The 23,826-nt window shown below is 42.4% G+C and overlaps 1 pseudogene; it reads left to right on the top strand.

The window, feature by feature from the left end:
- The first annotated feature begins 15,286 nt into the window (after nt 1–15,286).
- LOC126204800 (5S ribosomal RNA) lies at nt 15,287–15,404 on the top strand (annotated as a pseudogene).
- The last annotated feature ends 8,422 nt before the right edge of the window (nt 15,405–23,826 follow it).

Raw genomic sequence — 23,826 nt, 5'->3', positions numbered from 1 at the left:
CAACACCTGCGGAGCACTGCCCGGCGCGCCGAGCCCGTCCGCACGGTAACACGGCTGAAAGCCGACTATTGAGCCACCGAGGGCACAGAGGAGATCGCGACTGAAAGGACTATCTCGCGCACGCCTCCCGTGAGACCCACATTCTCACCTTGTATGTCCACGCACTATATTCGTAGTGTCCCACCCCAACACACTCATTATTCGTGGAAGACATTCTTACCAAGTCCCGTAAGAGTTTGGGGAATATGTGTGCATCCGCACAGAAGAAGAAGACCATGGCCGGTATTGCCAGAACTATATACTTGTATGGATATGGCGTTGTTCTTTCGGACATGTTCGAAAGAAGAGACACCATATCCATATAACTATAAAGTTTATTCAAGTCCTGATACCGGCCGGTGTACCGAATGTTCCATGTCCACGGTCGCAAGAGGGAGTGATCGCTTCGGACTGGAGAAAGCGGCTAACCGTAGCCGGCAATCATCTGACGTGACATTAAGACCGGGGGCGTGCCGGGGGCCAAAAGCGGCGCTTCAGGTGAACGCTTGTTGATTACGGCGCCCCCGACAAAGATGGGTAAAACTGATCTGTTAAAACCGGTAGCCGTTTTTTATTTCTGAATAACTGTATTTTTTAGATGTTTGCTTGGTCTCTGTTGTAACGTCGGTTTTTTTCGTTTTTTTACTTACAACCGAGCCAAAAAATCGAAATATCAATAATGCATAGCAAAAGTGCTAACATTTTTCGTTTTTAAATAAACCTGTTTTATAAAATTAGTAACGTTTATGAATAAAATTTGTATTTGTTTGAAATATTGAGTTATCATAGAAAATGGGAGAAGCTATCAGTGTTGTTTTAATAACAGTGCCGACAGAAACGAGCAACAAACACATGGCATATTAACTGGTTCAGCATTTGGTGAGACAAATAATACCCTGTTGCCGTGTGTCTTTGCCTAAGGCACGCGTGTGCGTGCTGTGTACAGGATTCGCCCCCACCTGGTCTACACGATAGTTTCTCGCTGTCGTCGGCGGACGTCCGTTATATTGCAGAATGGCACCAACCCTGTTCTAGAAATATTTTTACGAAGTGACGAAATAATGCTTCATTTGCCTTAAAAGATTAAAGCTCTGTCTGCCATTTATGTGACGTAATAGAAGAGGACGGTATTCATGGTAACAGTTTTCATCCCTTAGCACTGACTATTGGCAGTTCCCAAACAGGGGGTATGATCCCCGATTTTAACACGATTTTTGAGCAGAGTTTAAACGAATTAGAATCGGTAGGAGAATCATATTGATTTCCTGTATTATTCACCCATTTATCACGTTTCGAGAAAAGCAGTGAACGACGGAGGGACTTTTTTCCTATTTAAATTAACACAGCGTTTCTCACTAAAGACTCCAAGGAGGGGTGCGCGGCACGTACTCCGCCCACCCCCGCGCCCCACTCTCGGACTACCAAGCTGCCGCTAGTCGGCATACGTTAAGAGCTATGAGCACTTTTTCTTCTTCGCTACTTTGAAATATAACGCCTCTAACGAACAAATGCTCCTAATTTTTAAGGTATGCATTTTACAGCACATGGTTACTGTACATTTTTTTTTCTTGTTTTGGTCCATACTGCCACTTCCCAAAATATGGAAAGCGAAGAGCTTGCAGTAGAAGAGATTTGTTTCACAGTATCGAAGATGAAAAATTGCTCGTAGCTCTTACGGTAGGCATTTTCGCCCCTATGTTTACTGAGACTTTTTTTTTGCTTTTAGTTTCGTGTACGTTCACGTGTATGCGTTTACGCCATTAATTATGATACACCCTGTATGTGCGAAATAGACTATGAGTCGTTTCAGTGCTGCACGTGGCAACCACGCCGGAAAACCAACATTCCGCAGCACATAAGAAAAAATCATTTAAAGTAATAAGTGCTGCCTACACGTCACCTGTGGCTATAGAAGCCTACCACTGAAATAGTTCGGATCACCCACTGCCAGAAAGCAAATATAAAGGGCGAACAAAAACCCTCATTTAACACGAAACTTCCACATGAACAGCAACGCCACAGAGTGGCGGCTTTGTCAGAACCTAGTAATATTATGAACGGATTTTGTGTTAAGGCAAATCCGAAAACGTGCGGCTATATGCATTCCATCATTTATACCGAAACATTCTGGTCAAAAGATTCCATCTTGTGACTGTAATGGTTCTCGATTTACGTGACTGTTACGGCACTCCAACCCCAGTTCTCGATACCAGTAATATCGTACTACTTTTCTGCGAAGTAACAGACATATTTTTGTGACAACAATCACATTTGGTTTTATTAATGTATAGGTACTTCGATGTATCGATATTTTACAGTGATATGGTTCTTGTGTATATTCATTTCTGTGGGACTGTCATAATCTTTGTAACCGTTTTGGTGCGAATGCGCACAGAGGGCACTGAGCAGTCTTTTTTTCACTTTGCAGAAGTTAAGTTGTCATTTCGCTTTGTAAAAGAACAGTCAAGTCTTGTGTTTAGTTAAAATGGAAATTAAATATATGAAGATCGATACAAAACTGTTTTCTTGATGATGTGACAATTAAGAAGAAGTATATGTGGATTTACAAGAAGTTTAATAAAAATGTGGATCGTGAACACCAAGTCAAAAATTACTTCTACCATACCATTGTTCTGATCTGGGATTGTTTGATCATTAAGAATTTCCTGAAAAACGCATTTGTTAGGTCTTCAAATATTGCTAAAATACAGATCTGGACCTTCTAGCAGTCAAAGTGGAATCACCCTAGAATCAACAAGATGAGCCATAACGACTTCGACGAAATCTACATGGGAATCCATTCAAGGTAAGTGCCAAATTAATTACTTTTTTACGGTGACCTCAATATTTCCATTCTGACGATACCATCCACAGTCACTAACTTTGTTGTTGCCCGATAAAGCGAACATATGCTGCGTGAGCAACATTATTAATCTGATTTCCAATCTACTTCGCAAGTGGTGGTATTATTAGAAGATGGAATCATTGTCGGAACTACTACTTGTTACCAACGTGACGCCAAAGCTGAAGACGAGAAATGAAGTGCTGAATACGACATGCTGGAACCAACCGAACTTAGACGTGCTTTGCTTTCCCGTTGACTGACTTCAGTCAAGGTCTTACCCGTCTCGGTAAGTGGTCCCTACATTTCCGCATTTCGCAAAGATGAATCGCGTGAACCGACAGGTCGGCGTACAGATCGACTTTCTCCTACGAACGAGTGATCACCACCGTGCGTGTTGCAGACCTGTGACATGAAAAGGCGTTGGTAATGATACGACCGCCATCCAAAGTTGCAGTGCTATTTAATTCCACTGATATTTCGAGTTATGCTGAGATTTTCAGCCGTTTCGGTCCACGTACTACCACTCTAGTGGTTCGTCGAGTAATCCGCGTTAGGCGGTCATGTGGACTGGTTTTCATATACGAGGAATGATTCGTGTTTCTTTAGCAATGCTCTAACATAGATCAATTTGCCTTATCTCAAAGGAACGCGTAAATACTTCAATTTTTTCCCCTCGTAGACATCTCTTGAAATCTCAGAGGCTTTATATCTCTTGAAATCTCAGAGGCTTTCAGCAAAACGCTGAAGACCTAAATGTGAATGGAACAAGTAACCACTTCGATAGGCACCGTATTTAGCGCACGTAACTGTTTTTTCGGAAAGAGGAAGTTTCGTTATTTTGTTGCTCGATCCGGTATTTGTGCCAGGGAGTCTATTAACATTATCCCTTTCCTGTCTTTTTGACTGAAACCGCGTCATGTGTTTCAAAGTTATGCTTATATCTTAACGCCTTTCCATGCCTTCCCCAACCAATACGCAGTAATTGCTTCCCTGCACTAAATCATACGTGTAAAAGTTCGGTTGAAATTCCTTTGCGAATTTAATAGCTGAGCTGGAACACACACACACACACACACACACACACACACACACACGCACACGCACGCACGCTTTTTAGATGAAACTCATCTGGGTCAACTTTTTCAAAAGGTCGTACTGACAGACTCCATGGAGGGCAATTTATTATTTTACTTCGCATTGCGTATACAATAAAGGAACTGTGTCAGAGACTAACATGACATTTAATAATAATAAAAGACTAAAAAGAGCCTTCTTCCAATTGCTTGACTCAGATATAAGAAAGTTTTCTGCTAAGGTAAACGCGAGAAAAACTTCGTCTTCTACGGCTTCAGTACTTGCTACTCTTTCAGTTGTTATTAGATTCTGTGCTCTACACAGAAAAATTCTTTCTCCTGAATGCTCTAATTAAAAAGAAAAAGGCGGCACGTTTGCTTCAAAGAAAGATTCTCCAAATTCCGGCTTTTGTGACGCTTCTGGCATGCGCAGTATTCACCGGAATCTCACGAAAAAGAACGAAAGAAAACTAAAAGGTAAGGAAAGTAGAAACACCAAAGACGGTGTTAAATTCACCTTGACGTGAAGAAAAATGCATCTATCCTCGGAATGTTAACTGTGCGATAAGGGACTTCTAAAAAGCAAAAGTTTATAATAGAAGGTGTACACCGGGCATTTTTTTTAGAAGTACGGAGCTTACAGTGTACAGTGTAGGTATTCAGCTGTAATATTGGCAGATGGACGTGAGCTTTTCAAAGCAAGGCTGGTTTCTTTTAAAGTGAACCGTATTACAACAGACGATATTCAAGCGGCTACTTGAGCTATGGACCAAGTGCAATGCAGTCAAATATATAAACACTGCCAATTTTCGACGTCAACGTGAAATAATCACTCACAGAAGGCAAGTGGCACCACTAACAGCGGTCGGTATATGAAGCTTGTCGGGGGGATACGGCCAACAGTGCAGTCGTTGCCGAAGTGCGGAAACGCAACAATGTCCCGACGTCCAAAATTGGGTGATTATTGGCTTTTGCGACATTGGTGGAAGCATTTCCGAAACGGCTAGGTTTTTAAACTGTTCGCGTGTCCCTTAGTTACGAGGGGCGTTTGAAAAGTCTGTGCAAAAATAAAAACAACTTACGTGTTTGGGATTAACCTTTTTTTATTTTTCGACGTAGTGTCCTTTTAGACTTATACACTTCGTCAAAGCTATTCTAATTTTTTGATCCCTTCCGAATAATAAGAATTGTCCAAGTCTGCAAAATAGCTAATCGTTGCTGTAATCACCTTCTCGTTTGAATAAAATCTTTGTCCCGCCAGCCATTTCTTCAAATTGGGGAACAAATAGTAGTCCGAGGGAGACAAGTCTAGAGAATAGGGGGGGGGGGGGGCGGGGGCGGGGATATGAAACGAGTTGGAATCCTATTTCCACTAATTTTGCGACCACAACTGCTAAGGTGTGTTCTGGTGTATTGTCGTGATGGAAAAGGTCTTTTTTCGGTCCAATCGCCGGCGTTTTTCTTGCAGCTCGGTTTTCAAATGATCCAATAACGATGAATAATATGAACCTGTAATAGTTTTAGCCTTTTCCAGATAGTCGATGAGGATTATCCCTTGCGAATCCCATAAGACAGTTGCCATAACCTTTCCGGCCGAAGGAATGGTCTTCACCATCGCCTTTTTTGGAGCAGATTCTCCCATGGTAACCCATTGTTTAGATTGTTGTTTCGTCTCAGGAGTATAGTAATGTATCCCTGTTTCATCAACAGTGACGAAACGACGCTTAAAGCCCTGCGGATTCTTCCTGAACAGCTGAAAACAATCCTTTCAACACTTCACACGATTCCATTTTTGGTCAAGCGTGAGGAATCGCGGAACCCATCTTACGGATAGCTTTCTCAGGTCCACACGAATGCCAAACACAAAGAAATGGACCAGTATGGCTGAAACTTGGTGTGCGTTCTTTGCAAAGATGCTACTAACTAAACATGGCCGGTGGTGCCATCTCTTGCACTTCGCACAAACTTTTCAAACGGCCCCCCCGTAAAGCATAACGTCCATGGCAAAGCGGCGCTATCCAAAACTGGCGCCGAGGCAACTATTGTGCACCGCGTACCATAGATGACAGGGGTGATCGATGGCTGCGGAGATGTGTAGGGGCGAATAGACGTACAACTATTGAGCAACCAACCGCCCAGATGAACCAAACGACTAACGACAGTGTCTCCTCGTCGAACGTTCAACGAACGTTGCTGCATATAGGCCTCCATAAAAGGCGCCTGGTTCATGCACCCACGCTGACTGCTGTTCATCGGCGAGGAAAGGATGGCATTCGCACGCCAATACCACAACTGGATGTGAACTGAGCAGCGATAGGTGGGCTTTTCAGATGAATCACGTATTACGCCCCATCAGACAGATGGCCGTTGGCCTGTTTGTAAGTGAAACGCCTGTAAGCCAACACCCTGAAACCAGGAGGGAGCGTTATGGTCTGGGGAATGTTTCCGTGGCATTCCTTGTGTAATCTCGTTATTCTGGAAGGCGCGATGGATCAACACAAGTACGCATGTATCTTTGGGAACCATATACGTCCCTAGATGCAGTTTGTTTTTCCTCGGCACGATGTCATGTACCAGCAGGGCAATGCAACATGACCAACAGCTCGCAGTGTACACGCATGGTTCGAAGATCACCAGAATGTGTTTACCGTACTCCCCTGGTCACCAAACTCCCCGAATTTAAGACCAATCGAAAATCTTTGGAACCATCTCGATTTGGCTGTTCGCGCCATGATCTTCAACAGAGAAACCTAGCGCAGCTGGCCAGAACACTGGAGTCGTCATGATTTGCTGTCGGTACGTTCTAAAAGCTTACTGGCTCTCTCCCTCCACGTCTCGCGCTTCGTTTGATTTATGCATTCTTACACACACATATAACGTTATTGGTTAAAACAGTCTTGGTTGTAATTTTAGTTATTTATTTTTCAACTACGCGTTTCGCCTTATTTAGGCATCTTCAGGTTATCTTAATTTGGTATTTCTTAGAAGCATCCTTTAGTCAGTATAGCCAAAGGGCATCGTCGAATATATCAGGCCAACATCGCCTTCGTTAAACTCAGTAAAAACTTTTCTAGATGGACGCGAGTGACACCAAGACCTGCATAACGCGTTCCCGTTGACAGGAGCGAGTAACAGAATAAGAAAAGTTTTTACTGAGTTTAACGAAGGCGATATTGGCCTGATATATTCGACGATGCCCTTTGGCTAGACTGACTAAAGGATCCTTCTAAAAAATACCAAATTAAGATAACCTGAAAATGCCTAAATAAGGCGAAACGCGTAGATGAAAAATCATAAAACTGAAATTGCAACCACGACTGTTTTTAAAAAAATGGCTCTGAGCACTATGGGACTTAACATCTATGGTCATCAGTCCCATAGAACTTAGAACTACCTAAACCTAACTAACCTAAGGACAGCACACAACACCCAGTCATCACGAGGCAGAGAAAATCCCTGACCCCGCCGGGAATCAAACCCGGGAACCCGGGCATGGGAAGCGAGAACGCTACCGCACGACCACGAGCTGCGGACGACTGTTTTTAACCAATACCGTTAAGTACTGGTTTGCTGTATGCCACATATGGATTGGAAGAATTTCTACATGTAACGTTGCTAAAATGTAGCTGAAGAATCAAGTTTCGGAATTGCCAAATAGACTGCAGGCGGTGGCAAGTGCGATGTAGCTAACTTACAGGCCGCGGCAAAAAAATTATGACTACTGGCCACGGTAAGATTCAGGGCGCTGCTGGTACTTGAGGCTGTGAAGAGCGGAGCAGAGACGAATCACTACGACGACGATAATGCGGAAATCCAATAACAAAAGCGACTCTGACAAAGGCCCAATATTTGGAAGGAACATCTCGGAAATGGCGAAGCTGGTCGGTTGGAGGTTTACGTCTCATCACATAAAATGCAGGTCAGAGGATTTCCTGAATGACGGATGGACGACGATCTGTAGCAGATCTAGCGGCAAATCCCTGTGTGTTCCAGCGTTGACCAAACGATATCATCAATTAAGATGGCAGTGGGCAGGGGACCAGTGAAAACTTGTGATGTAATTTCTTAGACTTTCCCGGCGATTTGATGACATCGAAATATAGTGTTTGGAAGACGCTGATATCCGGCAGAAAACCCGATTTCCACGAGACAGTGAAAACTTGTTATCTGCTAGGATGGGTCACGTTTATGTTACACCAGATCGATGGTCATGTCTGGATACGCCGTCATTCAAGCGTACAGCCGCTTGAAAAAAAGCAACGTGCCACGGACTCGGGCCTATGTAGGTACTATCGTACCGCTGGGAAGTTCATCTGGGCTTCCAAGAAGTCTGTGGTAATAATCGAAGACACCATGACAACTGTGGTCTACGTGAACATTATTTCAGATCATCTGCATTGCTTCATGTTTCATGTCTTCCCCAATAGCGGTGGATCTTCCAGCAGGATAACTTTCCTTATCACAAGGCCAGAATTGTGCTGCAGTGGTTTCAAGCGTATGACAATGCACACATGTTGACATCTTGAAAATTCGCCCATTCTGAACCCAATGGAACACATCTATGACGCTGTTGGGTGACAAGTCCGCATCCACAAATCGACGAATCACAATTTTCGGGTACTGCGTCACCTATTCGTAGACTTCAGATGTCACGTACCTCCGAACCTACCAATAATCCATCGAATGCATGCCACGTAGAATCGCTTCTGTAAAGTGTTCCGAAAGTGGATAAACACACCATAAAGCAAGTGCTCATAATGTTTTTACAGCATGAATGAATAAACCGTAAAAAAGAACTACATATACAGAGTTTTAGGGTTTTCGGAGAACATAGAAATAAACAATTTTTTACGCAACAAAAATGTCACATGTGCATCTTTCTCTCACCAGACGTTCCAGAAAGATGTGACGCTAGTGATATTCAGAGGCGGTGCCAAACTGACTCGTAATGGATGTTTTAGAGACGTCGCTGAAAATGTCGTCCGTTTACATTATTGCACAACACGCATTTGCATGCTAATAATTGTGTAACATGCTCAAAACAACCATGATTTCCACGAATAAACGCACCAAGCGACCGACAGACCGATTTTGTATGCAGCTATACACGTGTCGACCGAGTTTACTCACAAGGGAAACTCGCCATCGAACCCCCTTCAGGTTTATTAGTAATATGGCCCAGTGGATAGCCCGTTGGTAAGTGTGTGTACGATCCTTTATGGCTACAGTTTCAGTCAAATGGGCAGACTCCTGTTCTGGAGTGTCTATCGGCATCTCATACGCCAAACGCTTGATCTCCCAACACTAACAAAAATCTTACGAGAAGAAATGCTTCTTAACCGAGATCGCTATAAAAAAAACTTTAGTGTAGACAATCGGTTTAACCAAAACTAAGTTACTATCTTCAGATCTGTAGCAAAATTACGAGAAGTGCTACAAACTGTTACACAAATTATGCAGCACTAACCCAAAGAATAACCAAGTGGCAACACAGCTTCATAGAGGTTATTACAAACGTCTTGAGCCAGCTACACACAAAATCTCTCCATTGGATCACCAGGTACAAAAACATGAAATGAGCGATGCATGCCGAACGGTCTAAGGCGCTGCTGTCATGGACTGTGAGGCTGGTCCCGGCGGAGGTAGGTTCGAGTCCTCCCTCGGGCATGGATGTGTGTGTTTGTCCTTAGGATAATTTAGTTTTAGTAGTGTGTAAGCTTAGGGACTGATGACCTTAGCAGTTAAGTCCCATAAGATTTCATACACATTTTAACATTTTGAGTGATGCATTGGCACTTCAAAATTAAAATTCCTATGTACATCACAATTCACCAAAACATCGTCCTCATAGCTACCAAAGCGCCACAAGACTACCAATAGCTCATGCATGAGAGGAAATGACCACAAGCACAACTGCCACACGTACATTCTGCCAGTAAATTAATTTTTAAGTTACGTATTTGACATTTACTGATAGAACCCATGTACTGCAGCGACGCCTGCTGTGATTGTGTTCTGATCGTATCAGCTATTGGCTACTGACAGCTAGTCTTGTGGCACCCTGGTAGTCATGAGTGGTGTTATGTTATGGGAACTATGTTTTGGCGAATTGTGACGCACATAGTAATTTTAATTTTGACATGCCAACGCATCGCTCCTTTCGTGTTCTATGTATCTGGAAATTCAATGGAAAGATTTTGTGTATAGCTGGCTCAAGATGTTTGTAATAACCAGTATGACGGAATGTTGCCATTTGGTTATTCTATGGGTTAGTGCTGCATAATTTGTGTAACAGTATGTAGCATTTCTTCTAATTTTGTTACAGACCTGAATATGATAAATTAGTTTTCCCGAAAGCGGGTATCTACAACAAATTTTTTTATAGCGCTCTCGGCTAAGAAGTTCTTCTTCTCCTAAATAATCACCACAGGTCGCCCCTTCGAGCTCAACATCAGTAAACTAACAAAAAATAAATCTATTGAAGTGAGGTCGGGAAAACGTGGTGGCCACGGTACGGGCGCACACTCTCACTCAAACAATTGGGTAAAACATTGTGTTAACATTCTCCGACATCAACGGCAAGTTTGATGGGGCCACTTTCTACTGGCCTCATAATACTTGTTTGACTGCTAGCGGGAAATTCTCCAACATTTTCGGTAGCAAAAATGGTTCAGATGACTCTAAGCACTATGGGACTTAACAACTGGGCTCATCAATTCCCTAGAATTGGAACTACTTAAACCTAGCTAACCTAAGGACACGACACACATCCATGCCCGAGGCAGGATTCGAACCTGCGACCGTAGCAGCAGCGTGGTTCCAGACTGAAGCGCCTACAACCGCTCGGTCACAGTGGCCGGCTTTTCGGTTGCACTTCACGGAGAAAGATAAGGTAATTTTCTTCACCGAGAGTGTTTGACAGAACCTAAGACCATAATCAGATGGTCCTCAAAATACCAGCCACCACATTTATGGTATGTCTCTCTTGATGGTGGAACAGATATGTTGCCTTACGATGTTGGATCTCCCAGAGATACCTACCGTGGCTAACGATCATTTTTTCCCCTATGAAGTCAGCCTCATCAGTAGACGAAACGTATATGTGAAACTCAGAGATGTCTACAATTTATGGTATACACGATTGGCAGGATTCTAGGTGCTACCGAAAGTAATCAGCTGAAAGGTCTTGTGCCTTGTGATGCTTGGAAGGATGCATGTCCGACTCGTGGTGGATGTTCCACACATCAGAGTTAGAGGTATTTAATTCATTGGTTATCGATCGTTTGCCGGTGCGGTAGTTGTCCACAATTCACTGTAAAACAGCTTCGCAAATTGAAAAGTTAGCACTCTGGTCAGTATCACCCTTGATCCTATTCCATGAAGTCTTTGAAATCTGAATTTTCTTAACAACCTCCACAGCCAACTTGCTGCTCAACTGTTGCATCGTGCATCCCCGAAAATGAGATGCACGTCAGCTAACTGGTTTAGAGTGTAAACACCCATCAACCTCTCTCTACACAGTAATAAAAACTGTCATGTAAACATAACATTACGTAAACAATAATAATGTTCAAATGGTTGAAATGGCTCTAAGCACTATGGGACTTAACATCTGAGGTCATCAGTCCCCTAGACTTAGAACTACTTAAACGTAACTAACTAAGGACATCACACACATCCATGCCTGAGGAAGGATTCGACCCTGCGACCGTTGTAGCAGCGCGGTTCCAGACTAAAGCGCCTAGAACCGCTCGGCCACAAAGGCCGGCAATAATAATGTGATTCATTATCCATGGACATGGGCACTGTTAGCAGCAAATCAAGCTTGTCCTTTCTAGAATGATGTCTTCGTGTTTCATATGAATCAGTCAAAAACAACTGTGCATCTTGGGCTAAGGGAAGTAAGACCTCAAACCATTCAAGGATCGCTAGCGGGAATGCTTCGACCTGTGATATTTGTGCGACATACTGCAAATATTCCGTTTTACCTCCTCTGGTATCTCTACAAATTTGTATGTACGGTTTTGTTACACCTTTCATATTAATACGTCTAACATTTTTAAAGCTAGCAAAATTACGAAACATGTCTCGAGAGAGACGAATAATAGAAACAGAAACCATGCTGTAATCGCTCTACTTCACAAGAAGTATATAGACAAAGCAAACTATGGACCTGGCGTTCTCCTTTCCATTATGTATTAGATATTCTCTAAGATTATCACCAACCATTAGAAGAAATGTTGAATTTTAAGCGACCAGAAGAACAAATTGATTTTAGAAACAGATATAGCAAGCTGTACCAATTGCAAGGCGTAGACGAAATTATACAATGCAACAAGTGTGGATTACCCTGTCGTGTTGGATTCACAGATTTTGATAAAGCTTTTCATCGTCAAACAAATTTCTGGTAACGGATTTTGAAAAACAACATACCGACTCAAACTACGTTAGCTTGCATGGAAACTTGCAACAGCCGGTGAAGCTCATCAGGACAGTGAAAAATTAAGAGATGATAGATTAACAGGTAAGGAGATTTCATATCGTCTCCAGAACTGGAAGCAGTTTTCACATCCCTAAACTTGATAAAAGATGGAGTAATACATGGTAACAGAATACACGTGAATCATTTTCCTAATTACAATTTACTGCTTTTACCCGGCGATGACAAACTGCAAATACAAATGTAAAAATAGAGTTAGCATGAGAAATCTAAAATAATATACCAGGATATCCTCCTAAGAGCCGCCAGGCGCTTTTTCTCTGATGGTTTGGTAGATGTTTGCAATTTCTTTTTTGTAATGTGTTACTGGACTCATCCAAACAAATACTGACAAGTATTTCACACAACGCCAAGTGTCGGCGGAAAGCGTCAGTTTGTTTCCCATTATAAGTTAAATGATTCTGAAATCAGGGCTTCACGTGCCCAATTAATCCAGTGCGATATGAATTATGTCGATATGTTTTAATGCGGACAGTAAAACATGGAGAATTACACCATTCCAGCAGCGATAGCATCGCCCTGGCCCGTGCTATCTGCTACGCCATACAGATGTGCTCCTCTGTCGCTGTTGGAATACTTGTTATTCTTCGTGTTTTACTGTCCCTATTAATACCTATCGATTGAACGAACATCGCAACCCATTAACATGGGGCAGTTTCATCGAATGGACACGTAAAGTATCACTTTAAAAATCATTTCGTTTGTAACGAGAAACAAACTGAAGCACTCCGTTGACGCTGGACGTAGCATGTACACTGAAGCGCCAAAGAAACTGGTGTAGGCATGCGTATTCAAATACAGAGATGTGTAAACAGCTGAATACGGCGTTGCGGTCGGCGACGCCTGTATAAGACAAGTGTCTGGCGAGGTCGGTAGATCGATTACTGCTGCTACAATGGAACAGTGCCAGGATTTAAGTGAGTTCAAATGGCTCTAAGCACTATGGGACTTAACAGCTGAGGTCATCAGTCCCCTAGACTTAGTACTACTTAAACCTAACTAACCTAAGGACACATCCATGCCCGAGGCAGGATTAGAACCTGCGACCGTAGCAGCAGCGCGGTTCCGCACCGAACCGCTAGAACCGCTCGGCCACAGCGGCCGGTGATTTAAGTGAGTTTGAACGTGGTGCACGAGCCATGGAACACGGCATTTCCTAGGCTGCGATAAAGTGGTGATTTTCTCGTACGGCCAGTTCACGAGTGTACCGTAAATATCAAGAATCCGGTAAAACATCAAATACCCAAATTACCGCAGCCGGAAAAGATCCTGCAAGAACGAGACTAATGACGACTGAAGAGAGTAGTTCAACGTGACAGAAGTGCAAACCCTTCCGCAAACTACTGCAGAGTTCAATACTGGGCCATCAACAGGTGTTGGCGTGCAAATCATTCAACGAAACATCATCGATATGGGCTGTCGGAGCTGAAGGCCCACTCGTGTACCCTTGATGACTGCACGACACAAATCTTTACACCTTGGGAGCGTCGACACCAACATTGGACTGTTGATGACTAAAAACATGTTGCCTGATGGGACGAGTCTTGTTTCAGATTGTATGGAGCAGATGGAGGTGTACGGGTATGAAGACCGCCTCATGAATCCAAGGACCTAGCATGTCAGCAGGAGACTGTTCGTGCTGGTAGAGGCTCTGTAATGGTGTTGGACCCCGCGATACGTCTAGATACGACTCTCACAGGTGACACGTACGTAAGCATTCTGTCTGATCACCTTCATACGTGCATCTCCATTGTGCATTCCGACGGACGTAGGCAATCCAGCAGGACAATGCGATACGCCACACGTCCAGAATTGCTACAGAGAGGCTTCAGGAACACTCTTCTAAGTTTAAACACTTTCGCTGGCCACCTAACTACCCAGACATCAACATTATTGAGCAAATCTGGGCTGCCTTGCAACGTGCCGTTCGGAAGAGATCTACAACCCCTCGTACTCTTACGGATTTATGGACAGCCCTGCAGGATTCATGGTGTCAGTTCCCTCCAGCACTACTTCAGACATTAGTCGAGTCCATGCCACGTCGTGTTGCGGCACATCTGTGTGCTCGCGGGGACCCTACGCGATGTGAGGTATGTGTACCAGTTTCTTTGGCTCTTCAGTGTAAGACGAGAGCAGTATTTGTTTGGGCTGATTCCAGGTACATACACACTGCGAAGATATAACTGCAAATATTTCTACATCTACATCTACATGACTACTCTGCAATTCACATTTAAGTGCTTGGCAGAGGGTTCATCGAACCACAATCATACTATCTCTCTACCATTCCACTCCCGAACAGCGCGCGGGAAAAACGAACACCTAAACCTTTCTGTTCGAGCTCTGATTTCTCTTATTTTATTTAGATGATCATTCCTACCTATTTAGGTTGGGCTCAACAAAATATTTTCGCATTCGGAAGAGAAAGTTGGTGACTGAAATTTCGTAAATAGATCTCGCCGCGACGAAAAACGTCTTTGCTGTAATGACTTCCATCCCAATTCGCGTATCATATCTGCCACACTGCCGAAACACAAGAGAAAATGCGCATGACGATGCTTAGGAGGGACGCCCTGTATTTTCCTCATACATAAAATATATTTCTAAAATGTAACAATGAATTCAGTGATCCATTTCATGAGTTATTATACTATGGAGGGCTAAAGACAACGAGCGGATGGACAATAACGTATATGAATAGAAAAGATTATTGGGTGGCGTTTCGTACTTAAAAATTGTAATCGGAATTAAGATTGCAATGTTCACAATGAACTGTTTAGGGTTGCGTGCCTCAATCGGTATCAAGGGAACCCTTGTAGAATCCCATATGGCAACGGCCTTGCCGCAGTGGCTACACCGGTTCCCGTGAGATCACGGAAGTTAAGCGCTGTCGGGCGTGGTCTGCACTTGGATGGGTGACCATCCAGGCCGCCATGCGCTGTTGCCATTTTTCGGGGGGCACTCAGCCTCGTGATGCCAATTGAGGAGCTACTCGACCAAATAGTAGCGGCTTCGGTCAAGAATACCACCATAACGACCGGGAGAGCGGTGTGCTGACCCCACGCCCCTCCTATCCGCATCCTCCACTGAGGATGACACGGCGGTCGGATGGTTCCGGTAGGCCACTCGTGGCCAGAAGACGGAGTGCTTGTAGGATCCCTTTGTTGTACATCTCTCTGTCTGTCCGACTGTTAGAAACAATTTTTCTTTGGAACAGGCAGTTGTATGAAGGTGAAATTTATGTCACATAATGAGGCCTACGGTCCCTTATCGGTTTTAAAACTGAATCTTCAAAGTCAGCGCAACCAAAATATAAGGCTATTTATGTCACGTATCTTGATTCTCGAAAACTCACCATTAGAACTTAAACGTAGGATAGTCCCCACTGACATACAATCATGATATTTGGGGAAAAAGCAGGGATACACAGTACAACCAAAGGAAAAAAGTACGAAAATTGAGGATTTGTATTTATATCATATGGAAAAAATTGTCATTTGCTATCTGACTGTCTGTCAGTTGTCTGTCCGTCCGTTATGATCTGTTTTTCTCAGGAACGGGTTGGTTCAAATGGCTCTGAGCACTATGGGACTCAACTGCTGTGGTCATTAGTCCCCTAGAACTTAGAACTACTTAAACCTAACTAACCTAAGGACATCACACACATCCATGCCCGAGGCAGGATTCGAACCTGCGACCGTAGCAGTCGCACGGTTCCGGACTGCGCGCCTAGAACCGCGAGACCACCGCGGCCGGCTCAGGAACGGGTATTACGCATCAAATTGAATTTGAGTCACATACTTGGCGCTACAATAAATGAAAGCTGCTAAAACAATACAATCAAAAGATATCGCCATATACGTAAGTCTTACATTTTGACGCTCACAAATACACTCATCAAAATCTATGAAGTACTTCCCGTTGGCCTAAAATCATGAAATTTGGTGAGAAGTAAGATTTCACTGTACAAGGTACGAAAATCGTTAATTAGGAATTATATCACGCGAAAAAATTATTTCTTTGATTGTTTGTTGTCCAACTGTCTGTCTGTCCTGTGAAGACCCATGTTTTGGTGGATGGATAGACGTATCAAGCTGAAATTTATACCACATACTAATACATACGGTTCCCTGGTGATGAAAAAAAATTGAAGCTTCTAAGTCAATGCAAGTGAAAGATACGACCGTTTACGTCACATATTTTAATATTCGCAAACTCATTCAAAAATGGTTCAAATGGCTCTAAACACAATGGGACTTAACATCTGGGGTCATCAGTCCCTTAGACTTAGAACTAGTTAAACCTAACCAGCTTAAGGACATCACAGGCATCCATGCCCGAGGCAGGATTCGAACCTGCGACCGTAGCAGCAGCGCGGTTCCGGACTGAAGCACCTAGAACCGCTTTTTTGTTTTTTTTTAATTCCACAAAAACTAACAAAAAGGGCTACAATGAAATGACATAAATAAGGTGACAGATAATTGCAGTCATAAATTACAGCATTCAAAAAATGAGTCTTTAGCAGTAGCACAATTTAGCAACTTCACAGTCACCTTCAACTGGTGGCAGTTCAGCATGCACATTTTCTTCTTCTGCAGCCGGTTCCTCATCATCATTTCCCTGACCCAAATTAATCATTCAGTAAATCCTTGATGTGTGTTCCTTCCAGGGTAAATTACATGGACAGAAGAGCAGCCCCGAACAGCGACATCGCAAAATACTTCACTGCCTTGTTATTTCTGTCAGTTTCAGACTTCTAAACGCATCCATAGGGAGTTCAGGATCTTCCTTTATATCAGACACCAGATGTTTGTCGCCATATTCTTGTATCTGCTGTACTACTGATTTATTTTTCATGTGTGACTTGCAGGTGAGGTTAGGGTCGGGAACGTGACCAAACCCATTCCATCTCTACTTCCAGTTCCTAACCTATACCCATTCTGTTGAAGACAATTCGGAGCATGTTACCATATTTCTTATTGTGACTCTGATATTTAAGTATTTTCTCGAATTCACATCTTGTATTCAATATGTTCATCGTTCCCAATATTGTTAAAAAAATGGTTCAAATGGCTCTTAGCACTATGGGACTTAACATCTGTGGTCATCAGTCCCCTAGAACTTACAACTACTTAAACCTAACTAACCTAAGGACATCACACACATCCATGCCCGAGGCAGGATTCGAACCTGCGACCGTAGCAGTCGCGCGGTTCTGGACTGAGCACCTAGAGTCGCTAGACCACCGCGGCCGGCCAATATTGTTAAAAACATAACTTGTATATCGGCCACAGCGGCCGGCGTAAACTCATTCATTAAAATCTATACTGTATTTCACGTTGATTAAGAATCATGAAATTTGTCAAGATATAAGGTTTCACAGTGGAAGTAAAGGGGAAAAAAAAAAATCAGAAAATTGTTCATTTTTAGTTATACCACACGAAAAAGTTGTTCTTTTGTCGTTTGTTATCCGACTAAAATTAAAACATTCTCGAAAGAGTTTGAATTCCCGGGACCGGTATCCTGCCAGATCAGTGTCAACAGCAAGCAAAAATAGTCGAGATCACAGTGTAACATACCAGTCGCCGGACTCCGTCTTGTTTTTGTTAACCCCCAGCGATAGTGGCCAACAAGCGACATTTCTGAATGCGATGTCTGGTGTGTGATAATACTAATGTTTATACTGATTTGTAACAGTTTTTACAATAGGTTGTATATGTAGTGCCTTAAAGATTGACAGTAACTGAAAAAATTACACCACATTTGCAATTACTTAGTTTCCTAAGGACCGTGGGAGATACGAAATGGTGCATTATAGGGAGGCTTAGCTACGATTGTCTTGTAACGTACAGATGTTTATTGAAAAATGTCGTTTTCCTTTCATAACAAAAAATTACTAATAAACATCAGAAGATCTGATTTTTTTACAGAATAACATCTATCTAACCAACAAAGCAGAGTTCTGTTTGCTACAATTTCAGCCAAATCAGATAACGTGGAGCGTAGGAAACCTAAGAAACCTACATGGAATGTAATACCTACGTTATTGAACGTATCAAATAAGCCTCGATAACTGTAGCTTATTGGAAAACAACACAGACGTGATGACAAATCGTCAAAAGCAATAAAACTGTTTCCCAACACAGAAGGAACCAGTTCCAATGTTGCTAAACCTGAGCCACAAACAGGAAGAGCCTTCAACATATTCGTTTTGAGGTAATTACATTTACAAAAATATTCGTGTGTTAGAAAGCCGACTGAAGTTGAGAAAGGGCGAACTAGTGGACTCCATGACAAATTTTTAAGTGTTAAGGAAAGCGCCTATGATTACAACAGCAGACAACGATTTCTCATGCATGAAACGTGTTTATATTCTCTTGCTTTCAACGGAACAAGCTACAAGTATAGACATATTCGAAAGTAATTCTTCACGAATGAGTTGCAGCTCTGTCATTGAATCAGTGTGATTTGGCTGTTTTTACATGTATTCCACGATAATTCAAGTCTATTGGTAACTTACTAACTCAAGAACCCACAAATATAAACACTGTTCTGTTAAATAAGTATAAAATAATTAAAAACAGTTATCCTTATGACGCACGTAACTGTCTGCTTTCTCTCCGCTTGGGAACCGAGCGAGGTGGCGCAGTGGTTAGACACTGGACTCATATTCGAGAGGACGACGGTTCAATCCCGCGTCCGGCCATCCTGATTTAGGTTTTCCGTGATTTCCCTAAATCGCTCCAGGCCAATGCCGTAAGTAAAACTGATAAGGAAGAATGGACAGATGAAAGTAGGCCTTGCTCTCTGAGGGTTCCATGCAAAATTAATAATGCAGATAAACGGTTATTCCATCCCGAAAGTTAAGAATCTCGACCACTGTCCAGTAAATACACCTACTAAACTCTCTGGTTCGATAATTGTTATGTGACAGCTACAGTGACACTAGCGCTCCAAGTCTTTCAAAGGGCACAGCCGACTTCCTTCCCCGTCTTCCCTAATCCGATGAGACCGATGACCTCGCTGTCTGGTCTCCTTCCCCAAAACAACCAACCAACAACCACCGCTTGGAGCGCTAGTGTCACTGTAGCTCTGAGCACTATGGGACTCAACTGCTGTGGTCATAAGTCCCCTAGAACTTAGAACTACTTAAACCTAACTAACCTAAGGACAGCACACAACACCCAGCCATCACGAGGCAGAGAAAATCCCTGACCCCGCCGGGAATCGAACCCGGGAACCCGGGCGTGGGAAGCGAGAACGCTACCGCACGACCACGAGATGCGGGCGTGTCACTGTAGCTGTCACATAACAATTATCGAACCAGAGAGTGTAGTAGGTGTATTTACTGGACAGTGGTCGAGATTCTTAACTTTCGGGATGGAATAACTGTTTATCTGCATTATTAATTTTGCATGGAACCCTCAGAGAGCAAGGCCTACTTTCATCTGTCCATTCTTCCTTATCAGTTTTACTTACGGCAATGAGACACGGAACTTGGTAACCGAGATAAGGATGTTGGGAATGACTTGGATAAACACGAATATGAGGAAATGCATCAAGGGACAGACTGGAGTGGAAGACGTAATTGAATGAACTTGAAATGGAGGTTGATGACGGAACAGTTATCGAGATCAATCAATAGCATACGGCTCAAAAAAGTTTTTTTCAAGCTTTCAGTCTACAAGAAAAGGCTTAGCTGATTATATAAATGACATTAGCAAAAAAGGAAAAAAAATTGCGGTAGAAACATGAAAGCCTATACCTGTTGCAAAGTGTGGCATCATATAACAGTATGTCTCTATTCATCATCAGTGGATGTGAAATGGCTTTTGGTGATTGTGATGAACCTTTTAACAACGTTTGTTTCCTTTTTTTTGTTGTGTCCCTCCTACTTTGAACAAGATGCTTGGGCTACCTCAATTTAACGCCGACGCTGTTAGTAATATCTGTATTTTTCCAGGATTTGCGCCTTTCTTTAGAGACGTAAATGTAGTCATCCAGTAGCAATTTACGGCAGCAAAAAAGGGCTTTTGAATAACAATGGAAAAAAGAGCGCAGTAAACTCTGCGGTGGCGAGCGAAAGAATTGTATAAAGGAATCCGATATCGGAATGCGCTGAAAAGGCATTCCGCCTGAGGACGAAAAGAGGATTCGGTGTGTTACAAAACTTCGTTACCTTACCTTGCACGGAAAAGACACGGCTGCACTGGTTCCAAAATAAGCAAGCTAACGCTATGTAAGTCGATGCGATTTATACGAGGCCGTGCTGCAAAGTAATGTTTCCGAATTTTTTATTCTGTTATCAATATCGATTGAGGTATTACACGTCATGCACAGTATTCGGTCGACTGCCCCGCTTCTCTCACGGAAGTTGCAACCGTCCGCCTCTAGAGTGCTCCTAACTGTAGCGTATAATAAGGCGGTGTGTAACGTAACTATGTCGATGCATGAGAGACAGCCTGCTGTAATCGAGTTGCCAACCGCAGAAAACGTGACTTCAGTTGAAATAAATAGAAGAATGAAAGCTGTGTACGCTGACGAGTGTATCGACAGAGGCGTTGTGCGACGTTGGGGTGTTCGTGCTCCTAATGAAGTGTGGACGACCACGTTTCCAAAACCTAAGGGACACCTTCGAGGACTTTGATAGCGATGAAGTAGTGCAAGCAGATAAATGAAATAACTGAGAGCACGACATCGCTATGATTACAGAGGGGCTACTACAGTGCTGTACACAGTATTATTATTATTATTGTTATTATTAGGGTGGTTAGGCACAAAGCATTAACAGCCTGCAGTTGTACAGTTTCTGGCAGTTCAGAAGCAAGGAGTTCAGCAATCAAGTGATTTACAAACAGTAAGTATAGTGCAAACACCTGAACTTGTTTGATTTTAAATGGGGTTGCAGCGTGCAGGTCAAGCTAGTGCCGGAATGGAGAGGAGTAAACCAGGGGAAGAATGTTTTCAATCAACTGTCTACTCTCACTATGGAGAGTTAACTTTCTTACCTGAGAAAGAGTGGTACGTAGCAACTGTGATGCACCACGAATTGCTTCATCATTCATTCTATCACACACACACACACACACACACACACACACATATATATATATATATATATATATATATATATATATATATATATACAAAGAAACAAACAAAATATCATTCATCTTCCATCATTTTAAAGATAAAAGTGTTCCAAGAAAATTCTTTCACTATACAGTTTAGTTACGTACTAAAGTTGGTGATAATGTAGGGGAGCGGGGGCGGGCAACAGACGGCAGTGAGGGGGGTTACTAGCTAATCTCTGATTGCACTCAGGAGTAATGATTTAACAAAGGTGGGGAATCACTGTTCTAGAGTGACGGTATAAGCAAACTGCTCTCTTGTTGGGAGAAATGTGTTCTCGCCAAGGTGAGAATGTTGAGAAATATATATGTAGAATGTTAATGAACATTGTTTTATTTTAAAAAGCTATAAGAGTTTTCACATAAAAAATTCGGAGGCATTATTTTACAGCACGGCCTCGTAATACACTGTTACGTCTCCCTGACAGAAACACACCTTAAATCTCTCGACTACGAAAGCGTAACAGCGAAAATACAACTACATTTCTAAATTATTGTCTAATTAGTTTATGTGCAGGCAAGACATCTTACAATCAGATGTTAATTTCTGTTTTTCAATAGTCAAGAATTACTTTATTTCAAATTACTTATAGCTGCTTACTAGTAACTAATCCACAAATTTTACAAAATGGATAAATGAAGTAATCTGTATCAACCACATCTACCGTTGAAAGTTCAATACCCACCTATTAGTTAGCACCTACTCATCGTCATCGTCAGAGCTACATCTATGTAATAGAATGACGCATACTTTTATGTCCCGAAGAATGATTATCGGAAGAGCGTAAGTAGTACCACAATAACAAGTTTTCATTTGCGTTTGTAGTGCATAAAAATTACTCCACTTATATGGTAACTTCAGTTTTTATCCCAATAAAAAAAAGGGGTCGGCTTTGACGGCATGTGCATATAGCACATCTGTATCAATGAGCAAGATGTAGTGTAATATTACTGCAGCAACTCTGCACATGATTTACTGGTCTTCATATACGATCTAAACGTGCAAAAGAACTGTATGTCAACAACTTAAGTAAAGTAAATCTCATGTAAGATCCAACCATAAAGTCATAACGATTGTAAAACCTGTGAGATGTCAGATCACCGTTATATAACAGCTATAAGCTATTTCAACAAAGATAAGAGGACTTAGTGAGCTCCGAAAACTAATTATAGAGAGAAGATCTTTGAACTTCTTACACATGTCAACTATAACACACAGTAAAATGCATACCGATATAACAGTATTATTCTTCACAAAATAGTATATAATTTAAATATGAAAGCCAAGAATCACAATTTGGACAATGCTGGCTTTGTCAGAAAACTTACCGGTCGTGAACAAAATAACAAGATAGAATTTATGGAGAACTATTGGATGTTGGAAACTTTCTGCTACGATTTTTCGATGCAGGCCCCACTTTCTGTCGTCAAGTATACAAGGGCACCCCAGTTAGACGACCATTAAGCACACACCACCACACATTTTGCTGCTCGTTAACACAATATGTTTTTCCATCGGTCTTCGTTACTCCTCGTTCTGGTATGATCTTATTGGTTTTCCGGCCAATTTAATGTGCATCATCAGTTTCGAAGGCGTGTTGAAGTAGGTTCCTCGTTTTTGTCCCTATGAACCTTTTCTTACTTTACGCATATGTTCCAAAATCGAACGTTCATCTCCTAAAATAACTTCGGGATGGTTTCTAGCCAGAGTCGGTTTTTGCGATTTTTCTTTACAGCAGCATCTTCTACGTAGCACACTTACTGCTAGGGCTAGAATATTTCACATCTCTAATCGCAGAGGGTATATATTTTGGAGGAATTTTGAGGGTTGGGGAAGTCTTTCTTTAAGTGGTCGGTTTCACTACAGCACGTACAATCTTGCTTTTCTGTTTAGCAAAATTTGACTAAATGGTTATAATTACAGAACTGTAGATTTTTGCATGACCAGGTGGCCGTTGACTGGCAATTCTCTGCATCCAAAGTACAGCCTTTCCCTGGTTAACAACAGATTCCTAAGTCTTGGGTTGACCTCCAGCACATGATACACGTACGTTTTCCCCCTGGTCTATGTTGAATATGAGCTTAATTTCACTGTCAAAGGCCATTGTTTGTTCGTTCGTTGTCGAAAAGGTCTTTTTCGGATTTGGTAGTGAGCACATCACATACAGTCAGAAGTGAGCTCCTGTTTTTCGGAGGTTCGCAAGTTATTGCCTTCACATTTTTGGTTTTCTCGGTCAG

Source organism: Schistocerca nitens, chromosome 9 (assembly GCF_023898315.1).
Source record: "Schistocerca nitens isolate TAMUIC-IGC-003100 chromosome 9, iqSchNite1.1, whole genome shotgun sequence".
In the NCBI taxonomy this organism is placed as follows: Eukaryota; Metazoa; Arthropoda; class Insecta; order Orthoptera; family Acrididae; genus Schistocerca; species Schistocerca nitens.
Note: the sequence above shows the minus strand (reverse complement) of the source record. Positions and strands in the feature narration are given on the sequence as shown.